Raw genomic sequence first — 18,528 nt, forward strand, 5'->3', positions numbered from 1 at the left:
GTTGCGTTACATTTGTTTAACCGGGAGTGTAAGGTTAACACTAAACCTACCGAGCGTTAAAAGTAACCGGTACATAAAGATATATCATTTCTTATGAAATTATTTTTGTGATATCAATAATCGTAAAATAAAAAATGTGGAAACGGTCATTTTGACCGGTGATGATAGGTTTAGTGTTAAGAACAAATTTCTTTTTGTGACCTCAGCGATGTCACGCCACTCTGAAAAATATTTCAAAAAATTGGCGAATACCGCTGCAAATAGCCTCGAGGGTTACCAATCGCGCAGTTATGTAAACGGTCCGTCATTCCGAGGGTTAATAGATTTTCCAGGAACGCTGAAGGCACGCGTGGATCACCGAGCCTCGATCTGCCGCGAGAAGATCGTAGCAGAGCGGGATCAGTTGCGCGTGAAGGGAAGAAACGCGGAACACGCCCGATTCCGAAGCGTTGACCTTTTCTTTCTCTCTTTCTAGTCGTGTGCCCTCGGGGTGCACGGACTCGGCTCGAGCATAGTTAACCGAGCAATTCGGCCGTGACGAATTTTACTTTAGAAATGGTAACGCGACGACGACGCGCGATCCACGATAACAGGTTCCGGAGAGGACAAGGAGCGCAACCGCGCACCGAAACGGCCCGCAATTTTCTGCTGATATCAATTACGCTGCCCGCCGATGATACACGGATATCGGCCGCCACCAATTAGCGAGCACAATCGAGCAACATTCGAATTATTTATCCTCCCGGCGCTATTGTAAACATGCCGTTACCTGATTTATCGCGACCGCTTCTTGTTCCCGGTCGAATTCAATTTTCCCGAATACGCCAAATGGAACGTATGAATTATTCTGCGGATCTCGGACGAAACTGCGAACGGCTTTTACCTGCTCGGACCATCTCGCGGATGCCCTTTTCGCATTTAACGGGCGCTCCTGCTCGATCTTTGTTCAATCATATTTCCTCGGCTCGTTTGCCGGTTTGGTTCTGCGTCAATTGATAGAGCACGGGAATAAAACAATCGCAAAGATGTAGGACAGTGCTCAATCGAGGCAGAACCGGTGACGGAACAAAGGCACAAAATGAAAGAGACATTGGTGGGGGAAGCAAGCGTTTGAGGGACCCCGACCGTGCCCAACACTTATGTAGAGCAATTGTTTCAGCGTTATTAATATGCTATTTTGCAAATGTTTTAAAAATGAAAAAAATGGCTACTTACAAATGTCCACCGAGCCAGAGATGTAGATTCACCTCTAGAACGGATGACCATTACTTTTTATACACCCTGTACGTCTGCTACGGTACAGCCTGTATAATAATGTGAAAGTCCTGGGATCGATTCTCGTTTATATGTACAACTTTTTTCTTGCATTTATGCATTCGTTATAGCGACGACATACATAATTGCGGACTTCAAACAGAATCATAAATGAATAAAGCAAGAGTAGGTATACACAGGGTACCGATGAATTCTGTACATGAAAATAATAAAAAGAATTGTTCAATCCGTTCTCGAATTAGCGGACGTAATTTTACTTACTTATGTATACAAGCCTATCAAATGAGTACGAAATGCGTATTCTAAAAATGACGATGCTGCCTTTCGTTTTCCGTAAAGTCGGGATAATTGAAAACAAGCGAATCGAAAGGAAATATCGAATAGCATATGCATTCGCGATCAATTTCTTTGAATTACGAGCTCGCCTTGCAATTAACCAACGTTCGCCATTAACCGCGCGCGCGTGTGCGCGATACCAGACACACGGGCAAATACCGAATAAAGTTCTCGCGTAACGGAGACCAAGAACTGCGGAACACGAAACATCAATTAGAGGCCGCGGAATATTCCCATGATTCCGTTGGGTCGGGCATCGTCTCTATCTTTTACGTGACGTTTATCCAGTCGTTGCATAACTGGCCTCTTCATTCACAAAACAGCGTTTGTGGTCGCAAGGAATTCCTCCGTGGATCACCGATATCGGTTTTATAGCCGGTTTACAAGCGGTGCCTCCGGTTGAACGAAACTTCGGCCAGCGACAAATCGTGTCTTTAATAAAGCTCCTCGATCGATCCGACCAGTCACTATTCAATTCGTCGAATTATAACTGTTTCCTTTGGCCGGGGACGAAACGCGGTCAGCAATAAAAGCCGAGAAAGAACCGTTCCCCTTTGCCTAGTAATTAATATTCATATTGTCGTCTTCGACCGTTCATACTATTTAATGTATCGGACGATCCATGAATATGATGTTCTAACACTTCTATCGGGTCTCGACGACTTCTCAAATCAATTATTTATCGATATTACAGTAAATATTCGATCGAAAACGGGAACTGTGCGGTGTAAGAGAACGAATATCCCCTCCATTGCCGGGCATTATTACAGTTTCCGTAAACGTACCGAGCTATAAACGTAACAGGCACACACACACACATGTTGTCTTATAAAAATGACAAGATCTAATTTATTTAGACTTTGCACGGTTGTTATTGTGATATGTGCTCCGATAAAGATATTTATAATTTTAATAATTACTAGACTGCGGATTTTCATGCAAAATAAAAATTGTCTTCATCAATTGCAAGACACGGAAGCGATATAAAACTTTCTTTCTATTGCGTTGGCAATAAAGTAATTTCGGTATTATAAGGTGAAATAAAAAAGCCAATTTTTGTATTCAAATAATAAACTTTAATGAATAAGATATTTTCCCTCTTGTTCGATGATCCTTTGCCAAAAATGATGAATAAGGAAATATTTTATTGATTAAAGTTCATCGCTTGAATAAAGAAATTCGGTTTTATATTTCACCTTAAAATACCAAAATTACTTTCTTGCCAACCCAATATTTTTAACAATTTAAATAAATCGAGAATAACATATATGGGCGTTGCTAAATTGTCTGAATGTTTTTACTCTTTTAAATTACAACCACCGATTTTTGTCATAAATGCATAAAATCCGCAGTCTAATAATTACAAAATAAGAAATCTAGAACCGATCGCTAGACCGGTCGTGGGAGGTTTAGTGTTGAAAGCAATGTGAACTGCTTATAGATCTGTGAGATGAATCTCTACAAAAAGATCAGTATAACTGCCGAGAAAATAAACGTCATGCGGAAGAAAGGATAAAAGAATTAATGGAGCCTGATGGTTAGAGCCACCTATTTCATATAAAACAGTGGCGTTTCGTACTCGAGCAAGAAACGCAGTGGATATATCGACCGCAGAAGTAGATAGGATCTTCAAACATCCCCCATAAAAAGGAAAGTATCGTGGCTTTCGAGCGCAGTCGTGACCCGGCGTCTTCTATTTGCCATCTATCGCGAGACCACGAGGTTCGAGAGGACGAGAATACTCGTCAGGGCGTGTCTTTCCGTGTTCCCTGCAGCCTGCAACGACTTTCTCTGCATTGTTAGCGAGCTGGACGTTCCGGGCATCCCTTCGAACCGCATACGACTAATCCGAGTTCGAATAAATTATTCGAGAAACCCGTGTCACGAGCGAGCCACGGAAAAACAGGCGAAACCACGAGCGAGCGAATAACTAGAGAATTGCTCGAACGCGTGGACCCTCGAGGATGTAGATCCTGAAACGGAAACAGCTCCATTCCAGTAACATAACTGAGATATTGTATCAAACGATTTTAATCATGGATCTGTTAGTAGTTAGCACATTTGTTTATTTATTTAGTAGTCGATCAACTTTTCAGTACATGCGCGTACCATTTAGCGAGGACTAAATAATCCTACCAGCTTGCAAAAATTCTCTACTCTTGTCAAAATTAAACAATTCAAGATGCATTTGCAAGAAAAATAGTAGATTTTCAATATGATATTGATCTGACACACAACAAATGATCATCTCCGAGATAAAATCATGGTTAAAACATAAGCGACAGGACTTCTCTACAGTCATTTCTAACTGGAAACAAACGAAACTCTTATTAAAATTGAACAATTCAAGATACATTTGCAAGAAAAATAGTAGACTTCTAATATGATATAGATCACGCACATAACAAATGATCATCTTCGAGATAAAATCATGAGCGAGACAGGAGACAGGACTTCCCTACAGTAATTTCTAACTATAAACAAACGAAGCTCTTGTCAAAATTAAACAATGTAAGATGCATTTGCAAGAAAAATATTAGATTTTCAATGTGATATTGATCTGACACACAACAAATGATCATCTCCGAGATAAAATCATGGTTAAAACATAAGCGACAGGACTTACGCAACAAGCCGATAGTTAAGCTGTTGTTCCGGAGCGTGGCTGTCGGTGGAGAAATATCACTTAATTTCTTAATCAAAATTCTCGCGTGTGTTGCACGTGAAACCGGTTATCGATGTTATCTTGTACATGTTATTAGAAACTATTTGTCCGGATAATGAATGTGGACATTTTTGCTAACAAGCCCTTTATTACGCGCGGATTTCTTGTCCCGCGATCATACGAAAACGTGAACGGAATACATATCTCGAGTCGATGATCCGGTGATCCTGTTAGCTCATTACGTCTACGCGGGCACGAATGATCGGTATTCGAGCCCGGTGTGCTGCGAGCATTGTAATTGATCCGCGGATACACCTGTTCAACGGAGGTCACGCGATGAATCAGAATTATATCATTTTTCGTTCGCGCGCGAACCAAAGTTTCCGGATTGAGACTTGTGTCCCCGCTCTACCTTCCCCTTCCACGATGTGCTATTCCCACACAAGGTCACGTGACTAGAACGATACTGACAGAGAGGGGGTAACTTTTTCCCGCTCAAACGTGAACGCTCGATTTTACGCGAGCGAATTAAGAGATTGAAATGTTTACGTTTCAACGTAAAATTGTCCGCTGTGCAACTTCCTCGAGTACACTGTCACTATGTGGACGGGAATGATCGGTATTCGAGCGTAGCTTACCTCGATAAATGCAGGCAGTTCGCGGGTACAGGTGGCCGATCGAGGCAATGCAACGAATCGCAATTATTGCAGCTTTTGCCGAAGGAACTTCTCATTTGTATTTACCAATCCACCGGGCACGCTTTATTTTGCAAGACCTTCGAATTTATTGAAACAAGCCGAACCGGAACGATCGGTATTCAAACGCGGTGCACTCCGATAATTACGATTGGTACGCAGATGCTCAATAGAGGCTATGCGACGAATCGCAATTATTTAAGCATTTTATTGTTTTCCTTCTTGCGGCCGGTATAAATTGAAGTGCATCGAGAGGCCCGAGTGTTTTCGTTCGATCGTGCGGTAACCATTACCTCGCAGAAAATCGTTGGTCGAGCATTTGATGCATGTTGCCACAATAAAAAGGTGAGGTGAGACTAGTACTAAATTAGTTTACAATTGCTGAAATTATTATTAAGGCTGTCTACCGGAAATTATTGCGTGTTTTTCGTGTTATCGAAATAAGCATTCTGCATCGTCTGCGTACAATTTTATCCATTATACATTTACCATTTTATTACATTTATTATGTTTCACAAACATATGTGGATCCAAAAGCACTTGCAACTCGTTGTGCAAAATATGTTAAGTTGTGGAATATCTTTGGAATGTAATATAAGTATTGTAAAAATTAATTTTTCGATGTGGACGCTAAAATTCGTTTCATTTCATTGTTGCGCTGTAACTCAATTCGAACTGGAGTTCGTAGTCGCACTTGCGCATTGCAACAATGACACTTAATTTATTTAATACTTTTTGTATACATACAACGGGAAACAAAAGTTTCAATAGAAATATAAAATTGCCCGGCGAGCCGCGTGTTGGCCAGGCCCGTTCTAAACGATGAACACGATACTTGCAGACTGAGAAAAAAATCCTGTCGAAACAAAAAAAATATATGTTGATTCAATAAGATGTACTATTGAATAGTGCCAATATCATATGAACTTATTTTAATATTTAATACTATTGAATTTCAATAGCAAAACTCATCTCCGCCAATCATATAAGCGAATAGCTTGACATCAATGTTTTCAAAAAAATAAGATATTGCCTCAAACCAATTCCAGTATAAATCAATACATTTCTGAAATTTTTTTAACAACATATCTGATTGAAGGAAAAAGAGAAATATTACGAAAAATAATGTACGGTATTGAATCGAATAATATTTTCAACCATTTCATGATAGACAATTCAAATACATCACGATTTGCTTCTAAATTTCATACTATTGAAAAGAATACATTGATATATTCATTGAAGTAAAAAAATTACAATAACACGCGTGTTATTGAAGTAACTACTTTTTTTTCTCAGTGCAGGATTAAAAAGAAACAGGAGTGTCATCGAGTGTTAATTAAAGCGTTTGTTCTACCGCATATTCCGCACTTGTGTATTTTATAAACGCATCGAATGCGAATCCTACATGTTGCGATTTGAATATTGTGTAAATTATGAACGCATCAAATGTGACGCCTACTTATTACTGGTATTTGAATAGCGTTATTTCTTCATGCAAACGATACGAAGGGACCCAGAAGATTGAGACGAGGAAATAATTGAATGATCGGAGAGTGGCGTTTCTCGCAGCTCTTTTGAATCTATTGAAACCACACGGTTGCCACATGCGCGCGTTGTTACTGCAACGCTGGTATTAAGAAACGAAATAATTTCGTCGAACCGCGTTCGTTAATTGTACAACAAGAGTTCTCCGCTTTCCCTCCGAAAACAGAGTAGCGTGCACAGGGAATATTGGGGCTCTAGCTCGTTGACCCTTCCGACATGTTCGGCCGAGGATTCTTGGGCTCAAGTCACCGATTACCATAATATGTGAATGGAATAAGGAATTCCGTGTTAACGCGTCGCGTCGGCTGCCACGTCGCTCATTTTCTTCGTCAATCTATTGAACACGCGTTGGTTGTCTGGGGAAGACATTCTTTCATGTTATAATACGCACCTTTGTGCTGTCCCGTGAAATATATGTCGTTGGACGTGGCAATAATAATTCTGCGATGATTAACACGCTCATAAAACAGAAGATATCTGCCTATCGAAACATTCTCACGAGCTGATCGTGTGTATCCAATTTTCATGCTTCGGGTTCTCGAAAATCCTACAGAATTTTACTACGTACCATTTCAGCGTTCATCGATATAATCAATTATTCTGAAAAGTAAACTTTTCGATTCATTAAATCGTGAGATCAGCATTTAAACATATCTGTAAGTGATACTTGAATAATACTTCATAGCATTTACAGTTTTTCTCGGTTACATGTTTCCTTGTAAAGTTACATTTAGAACATTTTTGAAAGATTCTACATGAGACTCGAAGCCTACTTTCGAACTGTAAAACTACAATGGTGCTAAAGTTTCATTAAATCTGCTGAGAAGTAAACTTAGATTCGTTTAAAAAATATTTTTATGCAATAAAACCAGAATAACTCGATGGGATTCAATAATTTCATTGAAGGAGCTTGTTCTGCGTTCGTAGCCCAGCAGTTGCTGCGCAGGACGGTAATGGTTGCATCGTTACGCTAGTTTAGACACGCTGTCCACGCTCTTCGAGGCTAGTGGAATGGTCGCGAAGGTGTGGAAGAGATGCGTAACAGTTCGTAACACTTTCATGGCTTGATCGTTAAGCGGCGATACCGATGACAATAACGGTATATCAGTCTATATCGACGAGCCGGCTCCTTGTCACGCAAACCTCCTTGAAAACTACACGCGTTCATTGTCCTCCTCGAGATTACATAAGAGATTACGCGCAGATCTTGAAACTTATCAGCGTGCCTAAGTTTCAGTATCGGCCGAAGGATGCTTCTATCGCTGCAATCGACACGTATTATACGTCCGAAGCCGTGGTATGATTTATGGAAAAATTGTTAACGGCACAATGGATGCTCGATATGATCATTCCTCGTTCCTTGCAATGCTAAATCCCCCAACATTAACATATAAAGCTAGGAAATGATCATTTTTCAAATTCCGTTTAGCATTGACAATAAAGCATTCCAGTGTCAACAACGGAATTTACGACAACGCATTGAATCATCGCGTCTGTAGCGACTGAAATAGTTAAAAATGTGCCAACAGAAATACCTTCTCACAAATGGAGAATAAACACAGTTAAAAATAATAATTCTAAATATAGATTGTTGATCAGAAAGCACCGTAATACTGCTTTGGGAGTTTCCAATTTCCTCACTTGATTACCATAACAATACATATGCTGTACCGCTATAATAATGGTATCCCCTGTTACTAATGGAAACAATGATTCCTTATTAGGGTAAACTAACAATCTTTTAATTATACACTCGCTCCAATTAGGGTGCATCGTCGATAAGAAAGGAAAACATGTTGATGTCGAGTTGATAAAATATTAGGTACAAATTAATACATGGCCCCCACTTGTTCTGAAATTATTCAAATGACTATGGGCACATTGCTGTAGCAATTTAGATAATTTTATAATTGGCTATTTCAAAATGTCTGACATTCTTTCCAGTCACTCAACATGTATGTGTACAACCTACTTTCAGTTCTCCATTTTGATCGTCATGCGTACGAATCTCGATGTTTTCTCATTAATCGTTACGTGAACTTGACATACACTCTGTCATGCACGCGCTCAACTTCTGAAAACGAACATTTTTATAACATTTGCGTTCCTGCATTAACGACATTTTGATGTACAGACTTTCCAATTTTCTACCAGATATACCGCGCACAATTCATTATTCGTAATATTGTTTAGATTATGAAATATGTTGGTATCTCTAATCAATTACTAAACATTTAAGTATTGCGTGAGGTATTATATCAATTTCATATTCATAAAATGAAAAAATCATATACTGGGTTGGCAAGAAAGTAATTTCGGTATTTTAAGGTGAATAGAGCCCAATTATCTTATTCAAGCAATGAGCTTTAATGAATAAGATATGTTCCCTTTTGTTCGATGATCTTTTACCAAAAAGAATAAATAAGAAAATATTGTACATCGCTTGAATAAAGAAATTCGATTTTATTTCACCTTAAAAAAAATACCTTAAATACAATGGAATTATTCTAGGTCGGTAGAAGTATTTAATTTTCAAGTTATACATAAAATAGCTCCTACTGCAAAGGGTTAATACAAAATAAACCTTAATTGCAACAAACTGGAGTGAAATAGAATGTTGTGTTCTTTTTGAATAATAAATAATAATAAAATAAAGAAAATCATATAGAATGGAATTATTCTAGGTCGGTAGAAGTGTCGATAGAACTTTCAAGTGAAAGTAGCTCCGACGGCAAAGGGTTAATCGCCTGTGCATTTGATCGCGACGGTCAAGACAAACGAAACGTCGCGTCGCTGGCGTGAAATAAATCTTCGGGATTTGCCCGGGCTGACGGGTAAACGTTTTTTCGAGTGGCCCTCGCAAATGCACAGGCCAGTCGTTTGCCAAGCTGTCGAGAAGTGGCACAAGTGTCAGCGAAGTTGTTGAAAACGCGACGTGGCGCGGCGTCTCGCGCGCGGCCCGACCATTTTCCGACACGTCTGAAAAGCACCGGCTCTTTAATAAAGCGGCTACGGTAGTAAGACCGTCGTCGTCGCGGGGGTACACGTTAAAAATGCGTTAACAGCTTGTAACGAGTAGCCGGTCGTGTCACTGATCCCTGGCCCGAGAGATCTCGGGGATCTTGGTAGGTGTCGTCGACAGGTATTTCACCTTCGCGGCGCGACGGGAAGAAAGGGGAAGGAGAGAGAGAGAACGAGAGAGAGAGAGAGAGGTGAGCCTCTTCTTCGCGGTGCTCTTGTCTTATCTGGCGGATCGCCGATCCGTGGGACCAGTCTTTCAAGAACGGACCGACCGAGATGGTAGAAGGCTCAGCAGTAGCTGCTATCCTCCTCGCGAACCATCCGTCCCTACCGATACCAGTTTCTTTTCCACCATTACCAGCCGGTTAAGGAAATTTGTAATTTTCCGATAATTGCGAATACGTTCGCCGCACAGATATTACCATAAAATGGTAATTACGCCCGTAAATAGTTACATGTAAATTGCTTCGAATAGAAAGCTCCCTAGCCTTCGCCGGTCGAACATTGTGTCTGCTCCAAAAGGCAGTCCAGTGAACCCTTTTTACGTGAAATCTGGTTCAGGGACCAACCACCGTGGAAAATAATAGAATATTGACCGCCATTCCTTCTGAGAACGAACCCACACGATTGAACACTGGATACCATCGCCAGGTGTACCTGTGTTCCGCAGGTGCGTCGATATAGTACATATGAATGGGTGAGGAAGAGGGGCCTATGTCAGGTTTTTTAAATTTTATAGGAGCACACAATTAGGAACTTATTTTGCTTTAACATTTAATGAAACCGTAAAGGAAGTCTTTGTGTTTTCAGTCTTTTTCCAGTGGAAGATAGGTTTGTGTCATTATTAGTTGGTTTTTATTATTGCAATTCACGTTTCAATTCAAAATTGCGCTCCTATGAAATTTAAAAAACCTTCTTGCAGACACTCATTCATAGAACTTTAGTCTGTCCTGTTTTTCGATGTTTCATTAGTAGACTGCGGATGTGTATGGAATTTTCAATTTTTATAGACAAATTTTAAGAAAGTGAAATGGAATAAAATCCTATTTTTCACGGGAATAGCCTTTGTAGATCTAAAACAAATAAAAATTTAAGCCATAAATGCATCAACATTCGCAGTCTGTTCATTACCCTCGAGTCATTCCTATTGAAATTGGAAATTACCGTTGTTACGATGATATTATGCATCTTCGACAGCGTGCAACGACACAGAGCACCACACATAAATATTTTCTCGTTTTGGTAATCCGCAGCGGATTATCTATTGCTACACCTAATAGTAGTACTTACGGTAATGGTTCGGTACTTCACACAGAGGAAAGTCTGCATTCCTACGAGATAAATTTTCCATAACCTATCTTAAAGTCCGAGAAATAACGATAATAGTAATCTAGGGTATCGTCTTATCCCGATTATATTTTTACGACTGCGAATTTATTTCCATGGGAATGCAAGCGAGAGATCTCGCGAACCTCTTCGATTTACTTGTGTTTACGTTCTCCTCTAGGTACGGTTTCATCGCCATCACGCAAAAACAATTTTCGGTATACGTAATCGTAGAGACTAGACCAGACTGCGGATTTTATGCATTTATGACAAAAAGTGGACAGATTTAAAAAGTCTAAGAACGTCAATGTATCAGTTGCAGCTTATGAACACTATTAAAGAATGAAGATTGTAGATTACGTTATACATACACTATAATTTAATGGCAAATCAAATTCAAAGATTTTGCATGTTTTCTGAAAGCAACAAAAATCATATTTTTAATGGAAACAGCCTTTATAGGTCCAAAATAAATGGGAATTGTACAAAATTCTATCGAATTTTATATTCTAGCCTTTTTTTAAACATTTTCATAAACCATAAATGCATCAAGATTCGCAGTCTATTCATCAATATTCCTCCAAGTCATTGTCTTCATAACAAAATACAGTTGTGGTTGAAAATGACGTGAAATCGTTAAAATTTCGGGCACGGGTTGTTCAATTGTTTTCAAATTTTTCACACATCATGTTCTCACGGAGTCTCACGAATTAGTAAGAACAGTTTTCAACAGTTTTCCTGAAAAATGGTCAACAACTGATACGAGGTCAATTACTGGTGCCTTTACCTCAAGAACCACTAGGGTGGACTTAGTTATACCTAGTGACATTTCTTTATAGCTGCTGAAAAAATACATTTGAATATGCTTAAGTCATTAACAAGATGGAATAAAAAAAACAAGTTTTCCCGATAAAAGATAACGATGACCTTGAAAAAACTATGAAGAAATAACCGGACAAGAAAAAATTGTTCTTCTATGATATTCCTCCTGCGATACCATTTAAATTATGACATAAATATTCTTCTTGTGCCATTAAAAATAAAGGAGATATTTAGGTGGGCTCCTTCAGCTGAGACACCCTGTATGTACAAATGAATGTTCGTTGCTAAAAACCTTGAGGTGCCTTATCATTTTGACCACCAGAGTGTAATTCTTGCAATAGATGTCGTAGTTGAGAAATAAAAACTACCGTAGCGTGTGACACTGTTGAATTATTAGCAGCTAATATTCGAAGCCAATAGGTAGCGTCGCTTGCATTCTCCGGCCGGTTTCATCCGAAAAGCAGCGGTCCCGATTGCAGACATCCCCCGGAGGAAAAGGCAAACGGCCTGTGCGGCGCGGCGTAGGTCTGGTAGAACGAGCGCAGACTGGAATTCCCTTTTGCCTTCGGTAACGTTCGACAAGCAAAAAGAGCGAGTGGAAGCTGGGAAATACAGAGGGGGAGCAAAGACGTCAAGCCCTCCGGCCACGGCGTAGTCATTCTAAACTAGTGTCTCGTTCTTTCTAATGACTGTCATTTACCTGGTGTCATCCTCGTGTCCTGCAGCATCCGGCAATCTACGGACGGGCCTTCATACTGCACGTAATCTTTTCAATGTCCGGGGCAAGATGGATTCCCGGCGTCATTAGGGAGCATAAAGTGTCTTTCTTTCCTTGCTCGTCCACTTCCCCGCCCCTTTCTCCCTTTCGTCTTTTCCGTCTGCTCGTGGAATTTGCTTCGACTCCTCCGCGCCGTGCTCTTCTCTCTCTTTCTCGCAATCTACCTCCGTCTCTCTCGGTCCTGCTGTCTTCTCGGTGTTCCCGGTTCTCCGTCGGCAATGGTGCGCCAGGTGTGGTCATTAATTTCGCAGCGCGGCGGAAAAAGTTCGCGGGAACCGAACAAAGGTACCGAGAGCGCTCGCTCGCACTGCTCGTTGCCTCGGCCGGAGGCTGAAACGCAAGATTTTTGCGGTACAATTATTCGCGAAGGTGAGCCGCCGCGTCGGCGCTAGAATTACTATAATTCTTTCCCGTCGACGAGCGTGGTCAAATTTTCCGAGCGTTTTGCTTTTTGATCGCGGCTAGACTCCTCCCACCGCAGCAAGAAATGCTAACCGCGATTCCACTTACAAGTTAGAATTTCCAGCGTCCGCGGTGTCTTATTATGCGAATGTCGATCACACCTCGACGATCCGAGAGTTTACTTTACTCTGCACTCTTTTTATACTACGATTATCCTTCGCTTTGCATACGCACAATGTATTCTCTATTTATTGTACCTGCACCGTGCCAGTCTTTGTCGCCTTTCCGATGAGCGCTTCCAAGGCCGTGCGGTAGATCTTTTTAGTATGTACCCTCAGTTATGAATATAACTGAGAATATAACAATTCTCGATTTTTGTAGACGAATTTGGAGAAAGTGGAATGAAATAGAATCGTATTTTCTGTGGTAGCAGCCTTTCTAGATCCGAAACAAAAATTAAAATCGTACTAAATTCTGTGATATTTTATATCCTAACATTTTTTGAAAATTTTCAAAAGCCATAACTGCATCAAGATCCGCATAAAATGCATATAATACTTTTCTCAGCAATATCGTGTACTGATCACTTGAAAACCAAACTGACTGCTCTCGATTTGATGGACCGTATTATTAATTAGAATGTTCTTAAGTATCTCTGAAATTCGAAGAAAATGTTTAATCGGAAATTTTCATTCTACGCGGTTGAAGCTTCAAAGATTGACGATCTTTATTGCTTGTAATTCAGGCCGGAGACGGCTATTCTATAAAGGCTGGCAGCTGAACGTTATTGGAGCAGGAAAGTGGCTATTACCGGGGAACAAGACTTAAGTCCCTCGTACTTCGAAATACTGAATTGCACCAGGCTACAGTGCAACATCCTCGAAGTTGAATATACAGTCCTGGACAAAATGATACCAAATTTATGCTACCTTTATTTTCACAAGGACTAATATTTTCCAGCGTGTACTATACATATAGACGAACATGATCAATGAAAGAAGAAAATGTATCACACGCTATGGAATAAGTCATAAATTATGACTCATATTACGACTCATGATGTACAAAATTTAAAAATCTGAAGATTATTTTTGATTTCATTAAGTTATGCTCAATCCAAATTTAATTCCAATTAGGTAGTTGTAACCCAACAAAATTAATGTAACTAATTGTAAGTTACATATATGCTATATAAACCTCATATGGTTTAAAGCAATAAATAAATAATAATAATTCTAATGAAATGTGTGTGTGTGTGTGTTAGCACAATTGCGGTATATTATAATATTATATTTGATAAAAAAAGGACGTACTAATTATGTTGATATGAATAATGAGCTCCCTCTGTTTTCGATGAACTACATTATTCGCTTTGGCAATAAATTATTGCATTCGACTGTGACGGTTTTTTTAGCTTTTGGCAGTACTTTCCATTCTGTACACCGCACACCTGCAGTTTTCTATGTTGCTGGTTACATTGCTTTCTCAGTAGTGGTATCTGCTTCATTTTCAATCATTTTAATGTTTCTGTATTTTTAGAAAACACCGAACATTCGTAGTAACATCTCGTTCACTAGCTATCCACGTTTTTCACGTTCGGTTAATGGTGCTGGCGTCTCACAGTCTGTCTTCCTTTCATAACTTTCTGGGTATTTCAACACATTATAAATCACTTTACGACTTCTTCTTCGTGTCCTCCTTGAAATTCCAGGCATAGTTAAATTTCGATTATTCGACTCTGTAATTCTCATGATCCCTGTTTCACTTAACTTTTTCCACGACCCACATTAATAATTGCATGTAACACAAGATACAACAAGACAAATGCAGTTGTTGGATCGACAGACCATGTACTACTGCAGAATTTCTAAACGAACCTTAACCGTGCTATCATTTCGCCATCAGTGTGATTCTGTTTACACTGTCTACCGTGACAGTGAACGAAGGATGGCCCATTCTAATTTCAAATGTCCATGTTTACAACTCGAAGATTCCACGATGTCCTTGGGAAAATGAACACGTCCTGTCATTTTGAAACAGACTATACGTGATGATTAAACTGCTGCGGATCTTTATGCAAAATAAAAATTGTATGCATCGTTTGCAAGAAATAGAAACTAAATTCAATGCTATTTCTCTCCTTAACACTAACCGTACCGGCTACAAAATGTTTCGGATATTTGGACTGTTTATTTTGAAAGTGGTGTAAGTCCATTTTTAAACAAAAATGAGATATTACATAATTTGTGATTAATTTAGTGTAAACTTTTTATTTATAACTAGTTAATTAATTATAATCGAATTGAAATTCAATGATTTTTACAATTGACTAATTATGAAAATTGTGTAAGTCCATTTACAGCCCGTAAGTATATATTATTTTAGTTAAATTCGACTGAAAGAAATTTATATAATCAAATTACATATTGATAAATTAGTAGAAACATTGCCAGACTTGACATAATTAATTTATATTTTTGAATCGACTAATATGCTAACCTATAATTTTCTCGAAACAACAAAAAATGGATTAACACCCCACTTGTTTTATAAAAGATACAAGACTGAACTTATTTAGACTTTTCACAATTTTTATAATAATACGTGATTAAATAAAATAATTTCTGATCGAAGCACCTTCATAATTTCAGTAATTACAAAATATAAAATGTGAAACCGGTCGTGGTGCAGTTACTGTTAATGATTTTAAACGTGGAGAGAACAGATATATCGACATCTTCAATTTTTTAAATTTTCCATCAATTTTGAATTTCATCTACTCAACTTTTCTATAAATGCATAAAGATCCGCAGTCTAGCGATGACTCTCACAGAGGAAGAAATATAATTACGCACATAGCTCTAAAATCGAAATACATAACATTGATTACGATTCATCTTTGCTCCACGGGTGATCATTTTTAAAAGGAATGCAATGACCTATTACACAAGGTTATTCAGCGTCTGAACCATGTAAAAACTTGATCTTGTGAGTACAACTTGTCGAGGAGCTGAAGGTCAGAACTTTGAGAGGCTATTGTGAAAAGTGAACGTACACGAGATGAACCGTGAATGTCTTTTCTCCGCGTATCCAAAGCTTGGCGTTCCTGTGTAGAGGATCATTGAATTTATCTTCAAAGTAACTGTCAGTTACAGGTGTGAAATTAAGTGTAATGCACTTCGGTGCAATGAAATTTTCCACAGGACTACAATGTACTACATAAGATACAAGATTTACTGGCTCGTCATGCTTCGTGGAACCACTTTACCAATATCATCCGGTATAATAATGTAGTTAATTTTCGTATGCGTGGTCGGGAAAAAGTTGTTTAAAATGTATAGCTGCATAACATATTTAAATTTCATCAAAATCTGAGAGGAGCACCTCTTTGTAAATAATTATTTTAACATGTCATCACTTCTTAGCAGGTGTGTACAGGGTGAGTCACCTGAATAACTTTTACATTTTTTGGCATAGGAAGGAATGTTTCAGGAAAATTTGTTTGGTTTCGAAGGACCCGTCACGTGGTGTACATAACTCTTTTTCAAGTGAAGGTACGCGTGGAAGATTTGAAGGTCAACCTAGTTTTTCTAAATGGAATCACATATTTTTGAACTCCTACGTTTGTAGCCCTTCACGAGACAATTTCAATGATACAATCGCTCAAGGTTATTCAAGGTGATTTAAAGTCATATACACGTAAAAAAGGTTGAAAAATATAAATTCACTGTGAATGCGTACACGTAATTCCGACCAGTTGCAATATTTTTAAAAATCGTTTTGCACGTCATTTGGTGAACCGATGCTCCCAATGGCTAGAAAAAGGTCAGGTCGTTTTAACTGTAAATATATTTAACAATTTTGGAGGAAAGTATCTCCATCATTTCCGTAATTGTGAAATGGAAGCTTGAGGGGCCATATCGACCAGTTTAATATTAGGTGAAGTAAAAAGTTCTGAGCGTTTTTGCTTCACCTAATATAACTAGACTGCGGGTCTTTATGCAATTATGGCTTCTGAAAATTTTCAAAAAATGCTAGGGTATAAAATTCGACGGAATTTAGTACGATTTTAATTTATTTCTGATCTGAAAAGACTACTACCACAGAAAATAAGATCTGATTTGATTCGATTTTCTTAGAATTCGTCTACGAAAATTGTAAACTACATCAAAATCCGTACTGTTGTGTAATAAACTCCCGCGTTTTTTGTATTCTGTTTTTCGCACAATTTTGTGTTTTGTTAGGTAAAGTATATAGTATATGCATTCGCAAGGTCTATCACTTAACATCGCTAACCATCTTCACTCCATGGGCTATACTCAAAAAGCTTGGAGCTTGAGTGAGATGTCGAGCAGATGTCGAAAATGAATTCTTCTGTCTCCTGGAACTTCCGTTGAAAAAGCCTGAAAATTGATTAAAATTAATTAATTCGAAAAATTGAAGCAGATAGGTTTGTAGAGCAAGAAAAAGACTTGCGAATGCATATATATACTTTACCTAACAAAACACAAAATTGCGGGAAAAAAATAAAATATAAAAAACGGGGGAATTTATTACACAACCCAATATATATAAGCAATAACAATGAACATCACAGATCCATTGATCGGGTGAATCAGTGAAAGGATTAGGCTGCTATCGTGGATATAAATTGATTTACGGAACTATAGACAACGCAATTATCCCGTATAATTACTCTAATAGCAGCGTGGTCTAGAGGAGACGGAAATCAATCGGAAATACCGAAACCGCCATCACCGCTGCCCCCCCAGGGTATTTCGTAGGGTGCGATCGTCTGGCCGCAGTAAGACAGATCGTTATTGTACATATTGGACCCTAAACCTGGGTGCATGCACACCGGAAACAACATGGAGACTGCTTCGTCTCGAGTACCTTTCGCTGTTGTATTTTCTGTTGTACGAATAATTGTCGTTATTAGGGCAGGCACGATTTCGAGTGATTTCGCGGCGCGGGAATCACGACGAGAAAGTAATGCTGCCCGCTTTACGTAACGGAAAAGAAGAGGCTTATTAACGCCACTGAATCCAGGGTAAACATTGCATCGCGAGCACATACATACATATGTACTCGGGTACTCGCGTCTCCATTCCGGGCAAATGAATCGCGCTCCACTTTCTGCGCGGACTGGCAATACCGAATCGCGAAACAATAGCCGTAACAACGATCCTCCACTCCACAGCTAAAAGCATCAAATTCCTCGCCGTGCGTAAAATTACGGCGATTGTGCGACTCGCTGCAATGTCCGTCCCGGTTGTGTATGCGTGTCACATTAAAAGTGAAATGATTATTACAGTAACAAGCACGGGAAGTCGATATCATGCTACTTAATGGTAGTACACTGAAAATAAAAATTAATTCTTGTGTGAGGAAGAAATAAGTGTTTTAGAAATAGTAATTGAAGAACCTAGATTTTCGTTGAAAAATTCTTTGTTTTAATCATGTAATATGGTCAATGTATGTGTGACTCTTATAAATCAGAGTTGGGCAAAAATTTTATTCAAATAAAAATTTTGATTAAAGTGGGTTCACTTGGAAAAACCCCACTTTATTCGAAATTTTTATTTCAATAAAATTTTTGCCCAACTCTGCTTATAATTCGATCGTCATTGGAGGTTCAGGTATTTGTGCAATCGAGTTAC

The 18,528-nt window shown here is 38.9% G+C and overlaps 1 protein-coding gene across 2 annotated transcripts in view; it reads left to right on the plus strand.

Moving 5' to 3' along the window:
• LOC143207100 (uncharacterized) overlaps window positions 1-18,528 on the plus strand; it is an 82,834-nt gene that overhangs the window by 41,922 nt on the left and 22,384 nt on the right. The gene's annotated exons all lie outside the window — the stretch shown is intronic.

Source organism: Lasioglossum baleicum, chromosome 3, assembly GCF_051020765.1.
Source record: "Lasioglossum baleicum chromosome 3, iyLasBale1, whole genome shotgun sequence".
NCBI lineage: Eukaryota > Metazoa > Arthropoda > Insecta > Hymenoptera > Halictidae > Lasioglossum > Lasioglossum baleicum.